General features: G+C 33.4%; 1 long non-coding RNA gene across 2 annotated transcripts; it reads right to left on the reverse strand.

The window, feature by feature from the left end:
- Positions 1 to 375: 375 nt before the first annotated feature.
- LOC107796001 (uncharacterized) lies at positions 376 to 5,901 on the reverse strand. 2 transcript variants are annotated; one of them, XR_012699732.1, is made up of 4 exons: positions 5,538 to 5,901; positions 2,133 to 2,147; positions 1,899 to 2,052; positions 376 to 1,783 (listed from the first exon to the last, which is right to left on the reverse strand). It is a non-coding gene; the product is annotated as an uncharacterized LOC107796001 (long non-coding RNA). The 2 variants fall into 2 exon arrangements; XR_001650292.2 differs by having other exon boundaries at positions 376 to 2,052.
- Between the last annotated feature and the right edge of the window lie 12,766 nt (positions 5,902 to 18,667).

The raw sequence follows: 18,667 nt of genomic DNA on the forward strand, positions 1-18,667 counted from the left end.
TAAATTAGCTAATTAAGGGAGCATATGATTTAGAAATGAAAATGTAATATTGTTGCCGCTGGGATCTCCTTGTTTTCTCTTAATCCAATTATTATTATATTTCTTTAGTATTGGAATATTGAAAATTTTCTTTTTTATTTCTTTATATTCAAAGCTTTTAGTATTTTTTATGAGCTCTTCTCATTTATTTGTTACTATAACTAATATATATATATATATATATATATACTAGTGAGAGTAGCCCGGGCTTTACCCGAGCCCAACGTGAACAAAGTTATACTATTGTAACAAAGGATATAGTGACAGATATCTCCAAGAAATGAGCTTGTGTAGAGAAATGGAACACTACTAAACTATTACATCTTATAAGAGAGAATGGTTTTTGATGTAAAATACTAACTTTACCATAAAATATATTATTTTGTGTACAATATTTATCAAAGACGAAAAAGTGAAGATTCCTTTACATAGTAATTCTCTGACTTCAAGAAGCAAGAAACAACAACTACAACATATTCTTTGTAGTAATAGCTTTGAGTAGTATGAACAAGACTCCATGATTTTGGTTACCAGCAAATTTGAGAAATCACCATCAACTAAGAAAGCATTGAGAAACTAATATAAGCCTACTAAATGATATGTTCCTGAGTCCTAAATCATGGCATAGCATATTACAGTGATTGTGGAAATACCTAATTTATACCTTAGTGTAAAAAATAGCTTTCCAGTCATCATTTTGATGTATAAAATTCTTGTGATCACTTCAATTTCTGCATCTTGAAATTTAGTGTGTTTTTGGCATATAGGTTCCAAAAGATTTTTTTAAAACTTTAGGTACCTATTGAAACCTATATGCCAAAATTTACTATTTGGCTAAAATAGGCGCATTTCAGAAAATTATACAAATATACTTGCTAAGACGGAAGAGAAGTGATTTAGCATATTAGATAATTTGATGGATTTTTATATCAAGTTGAGGTATCAATAACCTTGGCATAACTTATACGTTTAGCTAAAATTACGATAGTACCCTAATGAAGAACCAAATATTTATGATTCATGTCACAGAACAATGTTATTCCAGTATCATCGAATGAAATTAGCATGGTTTTTGAAATTTCATCATTTTCCAACATAGTAAAAATGTACACGGAACGACGAAAGCCAACAAAAGAGTTAAAAATAGCAAATGTAATGCTCAATAGATAACATCACTAATGTAATTCGGTTAATATTACTTTAACAAAACCAAGTAGGCTATGTAAAGGTTAGCACATAGCCAAGCAGACTATGTCTTTGGTTTCATTCCTTATATTCTTATGCAACGTTATGAGAACGTAAAGTTATATCAGGTATAGCGCGCGTACCCATCTGAGTTGGAAAACCATTATATCAATTATATCTATGGTAAATACAACAATACCCAGCAAGTTATTTTACCTTTATCCCATGTAGCTGAAGGAAGCAGTTAAATTGCAGGTCTGCACCTCCACTTGGTATTAGCTGTGGTTATAAAGGGAAGTATAAGCTATTTGCGAGATTAATCTTAAATGCTTAAATAAAAATTAATTAATCTAAAGTTTCAACGAATCTTTACAAACTAAATAACTCCACCAATATAAACTTCGTTGAATATATGTACGTAAAGAAAAAAATTATTTAAAAAAATTGAGCGGTGAAACACGCACTACCCATGTTTTGCCAGAAAAGTTTAGAAGAAAGTTATCTTACTACTATAGAGAGCACCTCCAGTGCTATAATCCCAAATGGCAGGTAAAGCATCCTAATTACATGATGATGATGAAAAACAATCCACATGAGACTTCAGGAAGAACTAATTATTAGCTAAAGTATGTCAAATGATTTTCAAGAAATGGTCTGTTCCAAGCTACTGTTACCTTCAAGTCCACTTATGTGATATTGGATCTAGCCAATTTTTTTTTTTTTTTTTTTGCCAATTCATCCAGGATCTGCAACTTGCCTGTTCTCCTAACAATGCATTATCAATGTGCCATGAAATCTCCATAAGTTGTAATCCATGGTGCATTCTGCCTATAAAAATTAAATACAATTCTACGAGTTAAATACTTATGATGAAAGCTTGAGGATGAAAAGAGTCACAGTTTTCTTACCATGACAGCATCGACCTGCAAATATAAATTATAAGGTTCCAAAGTCAATTTGAGAGATCAAAGGCTACGAAAATATTCTTTACTTGCTTGGAAAAATATGAAACACAAAGTAAAAGCACAAAATGGTTACCAGTATGAAACATACTTAATCTTCAAAAATTTAACACTTGTAATAGTTAAATCACTTTGAGTTCTTTCATAAGAAGTTTCGACAAAAAGATAACAATATATTTAGATGTCACATACTATAAGATTCTTATAGGTGTTTCATGCGATAACATGCCCTTTTAAATAGCATACTTACTCTTATACTACAATCATGTAAAACAAATCATTACAATGCATTACCTATTTATGCGTATAAGAGACTTTCTATGCATTTAATAGCTTAGGCTTCTTCTATATGCAGCACAATTCTTTTTGGTGTATATACTAATCAAACTTTTTCTTTTATTAAATGAAAACAAACTAAAATGACGTATAGTCTAAAACCAAACATCATTTTGAAAGACAGACAAATATCACGGCATAATTTTTTCCTTGGCATTGAGAATCAAAAGTACACATGATCAAAGAAGTATAACACGTTAACCATCATTTTTTATGTAAGACACTAAATGAAACTTCCTTTTTACTCTTTTGTTTCTTCACTGTACATTTTAAAATTAATTCAAATGCTAAAAAGTAACTTTTATCTAATAGGATTGAAGCCATAGCCAAGAAAGATGGGAAGTTTAGAGATATGGTGAAATCTCTCTCCAATAAGTCTTATGTTTGTAGACGAATTGAACTTTGGATGCTTGTACAACAAAATTAAAAATTAAACTTTGGATGCCAATTGAATAGAAAATCTATAAATCCGTTGAAACCAAAATTTGTGCATAAAGGCCTTCTTAGTTCTACCAAGTCTTAGGGGCAAAAACGAACAACGATAAAAATTGGATAATTAATATTTTAACTACTAACAGATAAATAAAATATCCATATTTCACAATAACATTTAGTTGATAGCCCAGTGTCAAATTTCAAAATTACCTGAGCAATCAAGTGAGGCCATAAGGATTGAACAGAATTTACAGTCTGCAACTTTTTATGGCCATTATGAAGTTTAGATATTCTTATTTATATATAATTGATCAGAAGAAATGACAGCAAAAGCTATTTTGGTAAATTTAGACCACACATTTAAATCAGTTAAAGGTGTGAGCTAACATTTATTGAAACATCATAACAAGAAAAATTAGGTAGTTTTTTTCTGGCAATTTTTCAAACACTTCTAGTGCAAACCCAAATGCAGTTTATATAATAACAAACTCAAATCCATTTTTACTGCAGTTTGATAGAGGTTAAACAGATGAAAATTAAGACTAAGCCTGAAAAAGAGCAAGTTAAAGACGCACAAAAGCGAGCGCAACAACTTATCACCAATTAGCTTAAAATTTTAGACAAAAAAATCTTCTATACAAGTTCAAAATATGAGAATGAAACATTCTTCAGACTGAAAACAAACTGAATCTTAAATCTAAATAACGTCGATAGTCAGACCTTTATTGTATATGCGCCAAATCGAAAAAATTTGGAAAAAGTAGTCCACATATGTGCAAGCGGTAAAGTAAACTCGGAGATGTCAGAATTTCCCAACGGAGCAGCAGTGGTAACTATGAGAGTAAGCAGAGAGCAGTATAGCGACAAAAATTTTATGTTGTAGTAACCACGTGTCAAACATAGAAGAAAGCAGTAATACGTGTCTATAAGAGCTAATGTGTAATACCCTCTTGACCCATTTTACAACCGGATGCAGCTAACTTAAGAGCTGTCAAACTGTACTCCACGTCTTAGGCTGTAATTGCAATCACATGGATCTCCTTGTTTTCTCTTAATCCAATTATTATTATATTTCTTTAGTATTGGAATATTTTTTTTGAATACATAGCTATCACTTAATTATAATTTTTGAAGCTAAATTGAATTAGTTCAACTCAATATTTTAAAATTAAATTTTAGATATTGAATAACTATACGAAAAATACTATAAGTTGTAATTTTTCTCATGTCAATATGATTACATTTTTTTATAATGTTGGTCAAACTTCACACAATTTGATTATCGGTAAGCGAAATGTGTTATTTAAATTGAAAAGTTGTAATTTTTCTCATGTCAATATGATTATATTTTTTTATAATATTGATCAAATATCACACAATTTGATTATCGGTAAGCGAAATGTGTTATCTAAATTAAAACGGATGAAGTAATATAGTATATTTTATTTATTGATTAATCTAAGCATGACAAATAAAAATAATATAATGTAATTATCTATATCGAGGAGTTAATTATTCTATTCAAAAGGCCCGTGAATAAACTTCAAATACACAAGCAGGACCCAAATATATAGTACTCCATATGAAAGGGTGCAATTGCCTTGACAAATGTGTAAGGCAGAGATGAGATATGATTTGAGTGGGGCCGGAATGTGGTGTCCACGTGAGAGTATAATGTTAAGACAGCAGATATTGTATTAAAAATGTGTAGTGATGGATGGTGACATAAGCAAAGGATTATTTAGTGAAGACACTTAAAATATATATACAGTAACTATAGTATGATTCTTTTTGACCAATTATACTACGCCATTTAAAGAAAATAACCAAACTATCCTTGATATCCCAAGCAGATATGTTGACCTGCTGCCTGCTTATTCCCTCTTCTATATAGTAAAAATAAAAATAAATTCACTATTAGGAAAATTAAAAATTAAATATTTTCAAGACCCTACAATTCGAGAATTTTCCCGATTAGATGAAATAATTTCATAGCTAAAGCAAGCAAAAGACAATCAACCGTTATCGAATAAGATGATAAATACATAGATAAATTACCCTACTTTAAGGGAGGTTAGAATGTAGGATTTTGATAATCTTGACACCTAGACCACTTTAGCAAACTGTTGTTGACATGTTAAATTGATTGGGTTTTTTTTAAATATTTTTTTTAACGTGTACTAAATTCCACTATATTTATCTTGACATGGTAAACTTATCAGTTATCACGCATTAGCTGACACCACATACTCGTGATGAAAGATGATACGATGAAAGTACTAAGTATTATTTACTGATAAAGTTTTTTATACCATTGTATAATTAATGGAGTAGTTACGACAATTAAACCGTGAAATAGCAAAGAAAGGCGGGAAAACATCTTCACATAGATATTCTCTAAGTCCGTTTATCATGAAACTGTAAAGTGATCAAAATTCATGACATTATCATATAGAGATTTTTATCTATTTATACTATATTATAAATTTATTAATTCTTTCTAAACAAGTTATCACTTAATTATATTAGCATATACAATTTACCATTTATATAAAATAGTGTATTAGACTTCAATCTTACCCAATTTTTCTCCCTCTTCTTCCTTCCCCAAGTTTGTATCAAATTGCGTCTGGAATACTGCGCTGGAAAAACTCATTGGTCGTCTTTCGTCTCTCCATCTTTTGCTCCGATCATATTCTTTCCCCTTCTATTTATCTTTTTAATTACAACTCTTGAATATGTCCCATGAAATAAGAATGGTGAAAGGGCATTTATCTGAGAATTCACCCGAATGCGGATAGCATTGAAGTACGCTGTTGAAGAGCTCTGGCTCTGGCAGAAATAACAGAACAGATAGAGAGAAGAGTAAAATGGAGAAGAAGAACCATTACTCCAATATCTTAAAGTATGAAAATGTACAACTCACTTTTAACAGTGTAAGTACTCCAACTTATAGAAATTAACCACTAACTACATTGCTACTTCACTAAGTAGTTATAACTACTACCTACTAGCTAACTGTACACTTAAATACATGGGACCCACAGTCCTCAACGCTCCCCCTCAAGTTGAGGGATGAAATACATTCTTCATTCCCAGTTTGCTTAGTAAGTAGTCATGTTGTGGTTTGCATAGTGCCTTTGTTAATAAGTCTGCAACTTGCTCTATTGTCCCTACATGTTTTGTTTGAATTAGTCCTTGCACAAGTTTCTCCCTTACAAAGTGACAATCAATATCTATATGTTTAGTTCTCTCATGAAAGATTGGATGTGCAACAATTTGGATGGCTGCTTTGCAGTCACAATGCAATGGCACAAGTAGTTTGACATCCACTCCTAGTTCTCCGAATAGTCCAACTAGCCACACAATTTTAGCTACTGTGGTTGTCATACTTCTAAATTCTGCCTCAGCTGAGCTCCTGGACACTGTCCCTTATTTTTTTGATTTCCAGGAGATCAGGTGCACTACCAAACTTTACCACATATCCAGTAATTAATCTTCTAGACTCCACACATGCTCCCCAATCAGAATCACAGTAAGCTACAAGGTGTTTGCAGCTACCAGTAGGCATAAAGAGTCCAAGTCCTGGTGTGGACTTAATGTACCTTACTACTCTTCTTGCAATATCCATGTGAGAAACTTTAAGTGCATGCATATATTGACTGAGCATGTGTACTACAAAGGCTATGTCTAGCCTTGTCATGGTTAAGTACAATAATCTTCCTATCAACCTATGATAGCTGCCTTTATCTTCAAGTATTATATCTTCAAAAGCATTGTTCTTTACTTCTTGATCAAACTCAACAGCAGTGAGCTTATGATTAAACTCAAGAGGTGTGCACACTGGTTTTCCACCTGCTAGGCCAAGTTCAGAAATCAGTTCTAAGACATACTTTCTTTGGCACATCAAGATACCTCTATGAGATCATGAGAATTCAATTCCAAGAAAGTACTTCAGCTCTCCCAAATCCTTCATTTTGAATCTTTCCTGTAGCTCTTTTCTGACTTGTGTGATAAGATGTAGATTGTTGTCTGTGATCAACAAGTCATCCACATACACTAGAACAATTACCAGTTATGTCCCTATCTTCTTAGTAAAGAGGGAGTAGTCATAATGACTTTGTACAAATTCCATAACTAAAAGTGCTTCTGTCAGTTTGAGGTTCCATTGTCTAGGTGCCTGCTTCAGCCCATACAAGGACTTGTGCAATTTACACACCTTCTAACACTTTCCCTCACTTGAAATGCCATCTGGAATGTGTATGTAAACCTCCTCCACTAAGTCACCCTGCAAGAATGCATTATGTACATCCATTTGGAAAATATACCAACTGGAAGCAACAGCTATAACAACTACAGCTCTCACAGTAATCATTTTGGTTACTGGTGAGAAAGTTTCTGTGTAGTCTAACCCTTATTATTGGTTGTAGCCTTTAGCTACCAATCTGGACTTATACCTCTCCACCTCACTATTGGACATATACTTAACTTTGAATACCCATTTACACCCAATAGGAACTTTCCCTCGAGGCAGGTCTACTATGCACCATGTATTGTTATCCTCCAAAGCTGAGATTTCAGCTTGCATAGCTTCCACCCATTTGGGATCAACACAGGTTTCATTGAAGGAATTAGGTTTAACAATGGCAGAGTAAGCATCTAGAGAAGCTTGATAAGCAGGAGAGAGTTAGCCATAAGACATATCCTGTGAGGCTGGATATTGACAGATGGACTTCTTAGGTTGGACCACATAATTAATGAGCCACACAGGAGGTTTAGAGGGTCTTGAAGACCTCCTGAGTGTTGCAGAAGATGGTGAGTAGTTTGTCACGCCCCAAAACCGAGGAGTGCGACCGGTGCTCAACCGAGTGAACCCGACCGAGCAAGTCTGTTAGATTTCATTCTACCTAAATTCACTCGTGAATAAAGAGGAGATGTACTCCGTTAATCAAATACTGAGGAGATTTTATTAACCGCTTCCATTTCATTCCCATTAACAACATCATTCAATATTTCCAAAATAGTACGAGTTTATAGATTTAATGAAAAATATGTTGCCAAATACCAACAATTCTAATCCAATCCCCAACATCAAACCCTACCCACAACCTGTCTACAGAGCCTCTAAGTACAACTGAAGAATAATATGGAAATGCCGGCAATAAGACCCCGGCTATACCTCAACCATAATACATAAAAAAACAAAAGATACATGACCCCGGGATAAAGTGGGGCTTACCAAGTCAGCTGGGGAGAAGGTATACTGCTATCACTGATCAATGTCTCCTGCTGTGGAACCACATGTATCCATTTAAAGATGCAGTGCCCTCGGCAAAAGGGACGTTAGTACCGTCGAATAGTACTAGTATGAAAACTAAATACCAATTTAAGAATTTAGAAATACAAGATAATTATGATGAACCAGTGCGACAATAGAATAATATAGATAACCGTATCAACCATAGAAAGCTTATTAAAAGCTATCAACAACATTTATAGGATTTAAGACGAGATCCTCTATAACCATCTTCACACAAAGCGGCCCTGCCGCCTCACCCGATGTATGCAGGTAGAGGTGTACGTACAATACCACAACTCAAATCAAGTGGCCCTGTCGCCTCACCTCAATGTATGTGGGTGAATGTATAACCACGATATTAATACCAACACAAAGCGGCTATGCCGCCTCACCCCAATGTATGCGGGTGGAAATGCATCAACGATATTAATACCAACACAAAGCGGCTATGCCGCCTCACCCCAATGTATGCGGGTGGTGGTGCCACAATAATACCAAAACCATACACAAAGCGGTCGTACCGCCTCACCCCAATGTAAGCGGGTTGGAGGTGCAGTCCCACAATATCATAATCCCTACACAAAGCGGTCATGCCGCCTCACCCCAATATATATATGCGGGTGGAGGTGTATTACAATCACAATCTGGTGGAGGTGTATAACCATCATAATCTCTATACCATAATCCTCACACAAAGCGGTCATGCCGCCTCACCCCAATATATGCGTGTGGAGGTGTATCACAATCACAATCTCTATACAACTGGGCATAATAACTTTCACATAAATCACGACTAGAAATTATAACATGTGGATACGTAATCCATAGTTTGGGACACATACTCAATTTATAATGCAATATGATAAGAGAATTTGTAATACGAATTGAACATATATCTTCATCATAAAACTTATCGGAATACTCGATTTATAATCAACATCTCGGAACTTACAAGGATAATGAGAATTCCAATTCTTGAAGAAGAGTTTAGCCAACATACCACAATTGAGCTTCCTTAAACTCTAAAACATTCCGGAATTCTTAGCAACTTCAATCTATTTTAGAAATATAACAAATTGAACCACAATTAGGAAGATGGTTATGGTTCTAGCTCATTTGAGCATTTTATCAAACACTAGGTGTGCATTAAGGTTCAAGGTCCTTTTATGGAGGATTCCATCATCCCACAATCCAACCTTTATCATTTTTAGCTCAACAATCTTTATACACCCTTTGATAATACATGCATGTAAAATAACCAACCCTCTTGCCTAGAAATTATCTTTCTTATTATTCATTTCCACACAAAATTCGAAATTGAGGGTTAGGGTGTAGAATCTTACCTCTAGGATGAAGACCTAGTGAGTTTCCCTTCTTAATCTTCTAAATCTTGAGCAAGAATTAAAGAATAATTATTGAAGAATCACCTTCTCACTCTAGGGCACCCTCTCTCACTCTAAAATATCAGATAATAACTCAAAAATGACCCAAATAGTGTATTTAACGAAATAGGGTCGGGTTTTAAAAACCCAAAAACGGAGCTCCGGAACAAGATATGCGATCGCATAACCGATATGCGGACCGCATATCGGTCGCATAGTTGGTTACAAAATAGCCAAAAGAACTGCCTGTGTATGCGGTCACTATGCGGTCCGCATAACCATTATGTGGTCGCATAATGCACCGTATAACAGTTATGCGGTCGCATAGTCGACCGCATAATTACTTCCAATTGGTCCAATTAACTGCCTCACCCTGCAGCCATTATGCGGTCCGCAGAGTAATTCTGCGGTCGCATAGTGGACCTTAGAAATGCACTTTTTCACCAAATATTTTTCTTTACTTTCCGGTGCATTGTTCAACCCAAAAAGTCCGAGCCGCGGCTCACAAAATTGCCGCGAAATTTTTTTACAATCCTCAAATACGTAAGCATAGTCCGACACCATAAAATATTATTTTCTTTATAAAATTTACCGGACTTACCACTTAAGTACTTCAAAATTTTTCAAGGGGTTACAGTTCAGTGAAAACCACTAGAGGCACAGATACTGAGTGATCAACATTGATAGAGGTAGGAGAAGATGGCTGGGCGGTAGAAGAAATGTTGTCAGGGGATGGTTGTTGATCACCTTGTAGGTGGGTGATGAATCTATGAACTCGAGAATAGGGAATAGATTGGAAACACTAGACTTCATGTTCTTAAAGGGAAAGATATCTTCCCTGAACACATTATCTCTGCTCACAAAGAAATTTTTGGAATGTAGATCATATAGGACATAGCCCTTTTGAGAAGAGGAGTACCCCATGTGAACTCCTGGGACTGCTCTAGGACTAAATTTGTCTACCTTCTGCACTTTAGTGGCATAGCACAAGCTTCCAAATACTCTGAGATGTTGTATGGATGGTACTCTCTGAAATAATGCTTCAAAGGGAGTCTTTCCTTGAAGAAGGACAATAGGTAACCTGTCCAGCAGATAAACTGCAGTGGACACACACTCACCCCAAAAATTCAAAGGTATATAGGCCTGAAACCTGAGTGATCTAGCCATATCTAAAATTGACATGTGTTTTCTCTCAACAGCTCCATTGTGCTGAGGTTTGTATACACAAGGGCTTTGATGAAGAATTCCAAGACTTTGCAATAAGGAAGTCACTGTGTCATTCATGAATTCAGTACCATTATCTGTTCTAAGACATTTAACTGAAGTTATGAACTGATTTGTAACCATTAAGAAGCTTTTCAATGCTATAATAGTATCAACTTTAGAGGTTAGAAGAAAAATCCAAATATACTTTGAGTAATCATCAGCCAAGGTCAAGAAATATCTTTTACTATCATGAGTAGGAATCCTATATGGACCCCAGACATTTGCATGCACAAGAGCAAAGACAGAAGAAGAACATGAAGAGCTAAGATGAAAAGGAAGTTTTGAGTGCTTTGCAATGGGACACACAATACCACGATCATCAAGTCAGGTGCAAATCATGTAAGCTATGTAGTTTTTGTACCACCTTTAGAGGAGCATGTCCTAACCTTTTATGCCACAAGGAAAACTTATTGCAAGATTGTGTGTTACTCTCATTAGAATACTTATTTGTACTAGTAACAATGGTATTTACAGTTAGTGGTAAATGTTGCTCAGGAGATTGCCCGTCTTCAGCCTTGAGAATGTAAAGACCAAGTTCTTCTTTACCAATCCCCAAGACCCTCCCACTGAAAAGTTCTTGAAGGACACAAAAATCAGAAAAGAATGCCACCATACACCTTAGTTCCTTTGTGATCTTAGAGACTAAGAGTAGATTATACTTGAACTCTGGAATATGTAATATATTCTGGACATTCTTATCTCTGAAAAAGGAACATATCCCAGTGTGTGTAATAGTAGCCTTCTCACCAGTGGGTAGATATACTTTGTTTTTATCTGTCTCTGATAATTCTTTATAGGAATCTAATAGGTGTAGGCTATGCACCATGTGCTTAGATGCTCCTGTATCTATTATCCACTTATGATTCACCAAGTTAGACATAAAGGCATGTATGTTACCTGCTGTTCCTGTAGTCGCTGAATTGGCTACAAGTTCAGCATCCTTGCCTTTGTTCAACATCTGTAGGATTTGTTGGTATTGTTCTGGAGTGAAAAATTGAGCTGGGGAACTGAGAGCAGAACTTCCCAAGGAGTTGCTTTGTGCTTTTGAAGATTGACTTCCATAGTTACTTACATTGTTGGACTGAGCATTAAAGTTTCCTGCTCTCTTCTTATTTTTGAAATCACTCGGATAGCCATGTAGCTTGAAGGAATTTTCCTTGGTGTGTCCTTTGCACATGCAGTACTCACAATAAACTGGTGGCTTATCGAAGGAGCTTTTAGTCTTATAGCCCCCAGTATATCCAGTATTTGTAGGGTCTCCATTGTTGTTGAAACCTCCACTGTTGTTATAGTGCCTATTACTCATCATAGCCGCAGTTTCATTAACATCATTAGAACCATACACACCCTTTCCATTGATCCTCTGACTTTCAACATTAATAATCATAGCATAATCTTGATTCAGATTATGTAGTGGTCTAGTCATTAACACCTGATTCTTAACATTTTCATATAAGTTATTAAGCCCAGTGGGAAACTGATAGAGCTTTTGAAGATGGTAGCGCTCAACATGCTTATTTGACTCAAGACAGCCACATGTAGGAGGAAGAGTTAATGTTTCATGGAAATAACAGAACAGATAGAGAGAAGAGTGAGATAGAGGAGAAGAACCATTACTCCAATATCTGAAAATATGAAAATGTACAGCTCACTTTTAACAGTGCAAGTACTCCTACTTATAGAGATTAACCACTAACTACATTGCTACTCCACTAAGTAGTTATAACTAACTACATACTAGCTAAATGTACACTTAAATACATGGGACCCACAGTCCTCAACATACGCTGATAGTGTCTTTCTCAATCTGGATGAATAAGCCAAGGAAACTTCATCAATTTAGTGTGCTTGACGAAGCAGTAGAGACGAAGCCATCAAAATATGAAGTAGAAGAAAATAAACATCACCTTTAAATTAACTAGGCATATCCTAGATTCAACCCATTTGCGAAATTGATATTTATTTGGATTGGGTTTTATTTCAAATGATTGCGAATATCTATTGGAGTTTATATCTCAATTTTGAGAGAATTTGGTGAAGATTCGATGTGGCTTTGGTTAGAATTTCAGATTGAAATTCGAAGAAGAAGACATAAATAAATCGTATATATTTTGTATATCGAGTGTAGAAACGACATATAAAATATATACAACTAATATAAGTTGTATATAAATTGTATGTAAATTGTAGTTTTTAAACTGATACAAAAAAGTATATATTTAAGTTGTAGATAAAATGTATCCAAGTTGTAGATAAACTGTAGTTTTTAACTGAATTTCTGTACAAAAAAATTACATTCAATTTGTAAACAAATTGTAGATTTTGGCCGAATTTGTATATATTTTGTAAAAAACTTTAGTTACTTTCCGTAAATAAAAAAACTTAGACAAAATTAAATAAATAAGTTTAAAATCTCGTATATATACGAAAAAGTCCCTATCATATATTCCCATGTAATTGGGTCTGATGGACATTGTCCAAAAATAACTCTTGATAACCACTAAAAAGGTGGGATATTAGAATCTTTTCTATTATCCAGATATTTCGAGTTCGAGTTCGAGCACTAAAAATAAAAAAAAAATCTGATAAGGGAGAGCTTCTCTATGTAATGTGTTATATGCCACGTGAATTCGGATTAGCTGGCCTAATGTGTTCAGATAGAATGATTAAATTAAACTTTGATATCTTTCCGCAATTCCTTAAAGTTTAGTTACAAAGTTTAAATCTTGAAAGATTGCAAATAATGTCAAGCTATACAACATAAATTTACCCTTATTGAGTGAAATGATTGCCACTACAGCCCAAATTTTTTATGTTGACATGTGACAGTTTCTGCAAGAAATTGCCGTACTAGTACATAAATTTACTCTTATTACTTCACATTTTTCACTCTTTCAATTCATTCTTTTTGTATTAATTAAATTTATTTCAACGGGTAAATGACCAAATTCACTGGTGTTAATGTGATAGAATCCCAATTAACCAATAACATAATTAAAGGCTGAATCGTTGTTTGTCTTTTTGTTAGTGGCCAAAAATAAAACTTGTCTTTAACGTAAAAAGGTCCTCATAGGCAATTACGGATAATTCGTTTTAAAAGTAAATGCAAAATACCTTAAAACCCCCATAAACTTGGCACTCATTATTGGTTATATCTTTGAACTATCTATGGTCTTAATTACCCCCTATACTTGGTTATCCGATAGCTGTTACCCCCTTGGACGATCTTATCCTAGAAAAGTGGCATGCACTCGCCTTCGAATTTTTTTTGTCTATGTGGCATTTTTTTGAAAAATAAAATATATTTTTATCTTTTTAAGTATGTTACTTTTTTTAGATAATTTTTTTCAAATAAAATTTATAATAAAACTTGGATAGAACTACATTGATTAGGCTAATTTTTTTTATTTGGCTAAAAATAATAAAGTTTTAGTTATTCTTTTTTGAATTTGACATGAAAATAAAGTTTTATATAATTGAAATAAATAGTCAAGGCATCTAAAAAGTTATAAAAAATACATAGTTTTAAATTATTATTTTGGCTATAATTTTTATATAGCTCTAAATTATGGTGCTCTAATTTTTATTTTTTATTTTTTATTTTTTTACAGATTTTATTTGAAAAGGTAAAAATACACAGTTGAAATAAATAGTCATTGCATCAAAAGAAGAAATAAAAAGAGTGTACAATTGCAAGTTCATTATTTAGGCTATACTTTTTTTATTTGGTAAAAAATAATGGAGCTATGGCGATTTTTTTTATTGGTTTGACTCGAAAATAAAAATACACAATTAAAATAAATAGACATTATATATAAAGAAAAAAAAACAGGAAAAATATACAATTGGTACTCCATTATTTTTGCTAAAAGTTTTTTATTTGGCTAAAATGATGAAGTTCCTACCAAACGTTTTACAAATTCGACCAAAAATAAAAAAAATAAATATGTAGTTGGAACAAATAGACATTATATCTTAGAAGAAATTAAAAATAATAGAAGTTGGAGTAAAGTCCACATTGTATGTTAAGATGAAACAAGAAGAAATATATAGTTGTAACAAATAAATCATTATATATGACTATATGACAATTAAAAGTTAAAAAATAACCTATTTGGAAGCTGATTTTTCAATTTTTCTTCACTCCCACGCGCTTAAAAGAGAGTGCACCCACACTCTTTGCCGTATCAGCGTCTAGGGGGTAATGGTTCTCAAAAGGCCAAGTTGAGAGGTGTAATTAAGACCACGAATAGTTTAGGAATGTAACTAATAATCCTTGCCGCGTTTAGGTTTTTTTTTTTAGGTAATCTGCCAAAAGTAAATAGACAATAACCATTTACCAAACATTGTCTATTACACAATCCTAATGTTAAATGGAACTAAAATTTGTTCAGCTCTTTATCTGCTACCCATTTACATGATGGAAGACAGCCTTTTTTTCAAGGACAAGGACCTTTTGTGTTGTTTATTTTCATGAAGACGCACAAATTAAGTCAGATAAATGTGTTGTATTTTATGCTAAAAATATATTGGCATTTACTATTTACATAAACTCAATAGGTGCACTGTATATGTTTGAACATGATTTTTATCGTTTAATCTTAATTAATTAATATATATTCTTATCTTATTAAATCACTTAGTTATGATAATATAGGTAGATTTGATGTCAACACCAAATGCGTGTAAGTATTTTACATAACCTCATTCAAAAATTTAAATAAAAAATTACAGCATCAATGAATATTAGTTAAACTCCAAAAATACTACATCACTTGCTATTATGTTATTTTTATGAGCAAACACGTAAAAATCATTTTTAATGGATAAAGTTGTGATTCTTGCTCAGTAATTTTTTTTTTTTTTGCTTTATTACATGTCAGATTGTACGATCTACTCTATTAAAATCACTACTATAAATTCAGCCAAAACCGACGGCGACCGATTGTTTTTTTTTTACGAAACTAATCAACTTCGGTTGTTTTTTTGGCGAAAATACGGGAAAGTATTTTGACGTCCCGTAAAATTTATTTTTTAATAAACCAACCAACTTTGGTGATTTTTTCATGTAAAATAAATTACAATTAATATTCAAAAAATCGACCGAAATCGGTCGGTTATTTCAGTCGGTCATTTTAAAAAATCGACCGATTTCGGTCGGTAATTTTATATTTTTAATAAAACCGACCGAAATCGGTCGGAAATTGCGACCAACTTCGGTTGCTATTTATTACCGACCAATTTATTTTTGACGGATTAAAGTCGGTCGGAAATTGATTGGTTTTTTCACTTTTTCGATCGATTTCGATCGGTATTCCTGGACAGTTTTGAACAGTTTATTAGGAGGAAGACGCTTTAATATGTTTAAATATATCGTAACAATGGCATTTTAAAGGTTTTATGATCATAGTACTTTTTTTTATTGCGTGACATACCGATCCCAGGACAGGAACTTTTTGTTATTTACTTGGATTTTTTTTTCTCCTAAGCACTTAAGATTGACAACTAATGAACGTTTACTATTACTCACTAATCATCCCACCTGGTTTCTAGTACAGTGAAAAGCTTCGATATTACTTTTCAGCATTCTTTATAAAAATTTTATGAATTTATAATGGTCAAAATCTACTTTCTCGATCGCTTTTTTCTAAGGATTCGCTAGTGAAGCTTTTGAGGTAAAGATATTGTTTTATGATAATTGTGATATTTTAATTATTACTACTATGTTACAAAGAATCAGAAGCGTATTCCAAACATGAATTAATTTCCAAAGACGAGACAAAAAGTGAAGTGGTCACAGTTGTAATCTCTTCACTAGCAAGCTTCTCCCAGTCCATTTCTAACTTGTTGCTTCAATAATTCAGAAATCACTATTGCTTGGTGCTTGGTGCTCTAAAACGGGGGGTTTTTTTTTTTTTGGGGGGGGGGGGGGGGGTGACAAACGAAAAAGAGAAGATAAAAAGTGACTTTGACAATATTATAAAATACCTATATATTTGTTATGTTAGCAGTCCTATGGTTTAGTTAGGGAAAAAGTCCAAACTTTATCATTCTTGTACGAAATATCTTAATATTATCCTGTACTATTAGGAGTCATTTAATTACCGAGATAAGAATGTTAATATCGAAATAAAATTTGGATTGTATTTATTCCCATATTTGATTGTGGTATTAATTAATGCCAATATAAATTTTATATTAAAATGATAGTATTACGTATTCTAGGGATAGTTAATTTCATGGGATATCGGTCCACAAGATATTCTTGTCTCTCCCATGATTAACAACCCCTTAAAATATTATAGTTGGTTATTAGTAAATTGTCTTGTACTTTTTTTTATATATATAAAGTTGCCCAGTTGTACTGGGTTGTATTGTATTAACCAAAAGAGAATAGAGGGGGAGCTACAACACGAGTAGGTAATGCCATCACCACTAAAAAGACAGAAAGAATATCAAAAATTACAGAATCCTTCTGGCATGAACTAATATATACATTAACTGACATAAAAGTTGGCCTTGTCATACTTAGTTCTAATACTAGGCATTTGCATTTTATCAAGATGATATGCTCCTCTGGCATTTCTGGGGAATTGCTGATAGGAATTACTAATCAAATTGTGGCCTGTTGTGTTACCTTCCATGTAACAATGAGTAACATGCATCCCAGACTGCTCTTTGAGGACTAAAATGTTGTCGATAACTTGTTTGAGCTTCAAATTGTTGGCATGACTATCTTGCAACATGTTGACCATCATCATGGAGTCGAGTTCTAAAGCGAAATTAGTAAAGCCATGATGGCTATACCATTTTACTCCGAACTCAGCTGCCATAAGAGAAGAGAAGATAAACGAAAAAGAGAAGATAAAAAGTGACTTTGACAATATTATAAAATACCTATATATTTGTTATGTTAGCAGTACTATGGTTTAGTTAGGGAAAAAGTCCAAACTTTATCATTCTTGTACGAAATATCTTAATATTATCCTGTACTATTAGGAGTCATTTAATTACCGAGATAAGAATGTTAATATCGAAATAAAATTTGGATTGTATTTATTCCCATATTTGATTGTGGTATTAATTAATGCCAATATAAATTTTATATTAAAATGATAGTATTACGTATTCTAGGGATAGTTAATTTCATGGGATATCGGTCCACAAGATATTCTTGTCTCTCCCATGATTAACAACCCCTTAAAATATTATAGTTGATTATTAGTAAATTGTCTTGTACTTTTTTTTTTTATATATAAAGTTGCCCAGTTGTACTGGGTTGTATTGTATTAACCAAAAGAGAATAGAGGGGGAGCTACAACACGAGAAGGTAATGCCATCACCACTAAAAAGACAGAAAAAATATCAAAAATTACAGAATCCTTCTGGCATGAACTAATATATACATTAACTGACATAAAAGTTGGCCTTGTCATACTTAGTTCTAATACTAGGCATTTGTATTTTATCAAGATGATATGCTCCTCTGGCATTTCTGGGGAATTGCTGATAGGAATTAATAATCAAATTGTGGCCTGTTGTGTTACCTTCCATGTAACAATGAGTAACATGCATCCCAGACTGCTCTTTGAGGACTAAAATGTTGTCGATAACTTATTTGAGCTTCAAATTGTTGGCATGACTGTCTTGCAACATGTTGACTATCATCATGGAGTCGAGTTCTAAAGCGAAATTAGTAAAGCCATGATGGCTATACCATTTTACTCCGAACTCAGCTGCCATAACTTCTGCCATATTATTGC

The sequence above is a fragment of the Nicotiana tabacum genome, chromosome 2, assembly GCF_000715075.1.
Source record: "Nicotiana tabacum cultivar K326 chromosome 2, ASM71507v2, whole genome shotgun sequence".
Lineage (NCBI taxonomy): Eukaryota > Viridiplantae > Streptophyta > Magnoliopsida > Solanales > Solanaceae > Nicotiana > Nicotiana tabacum.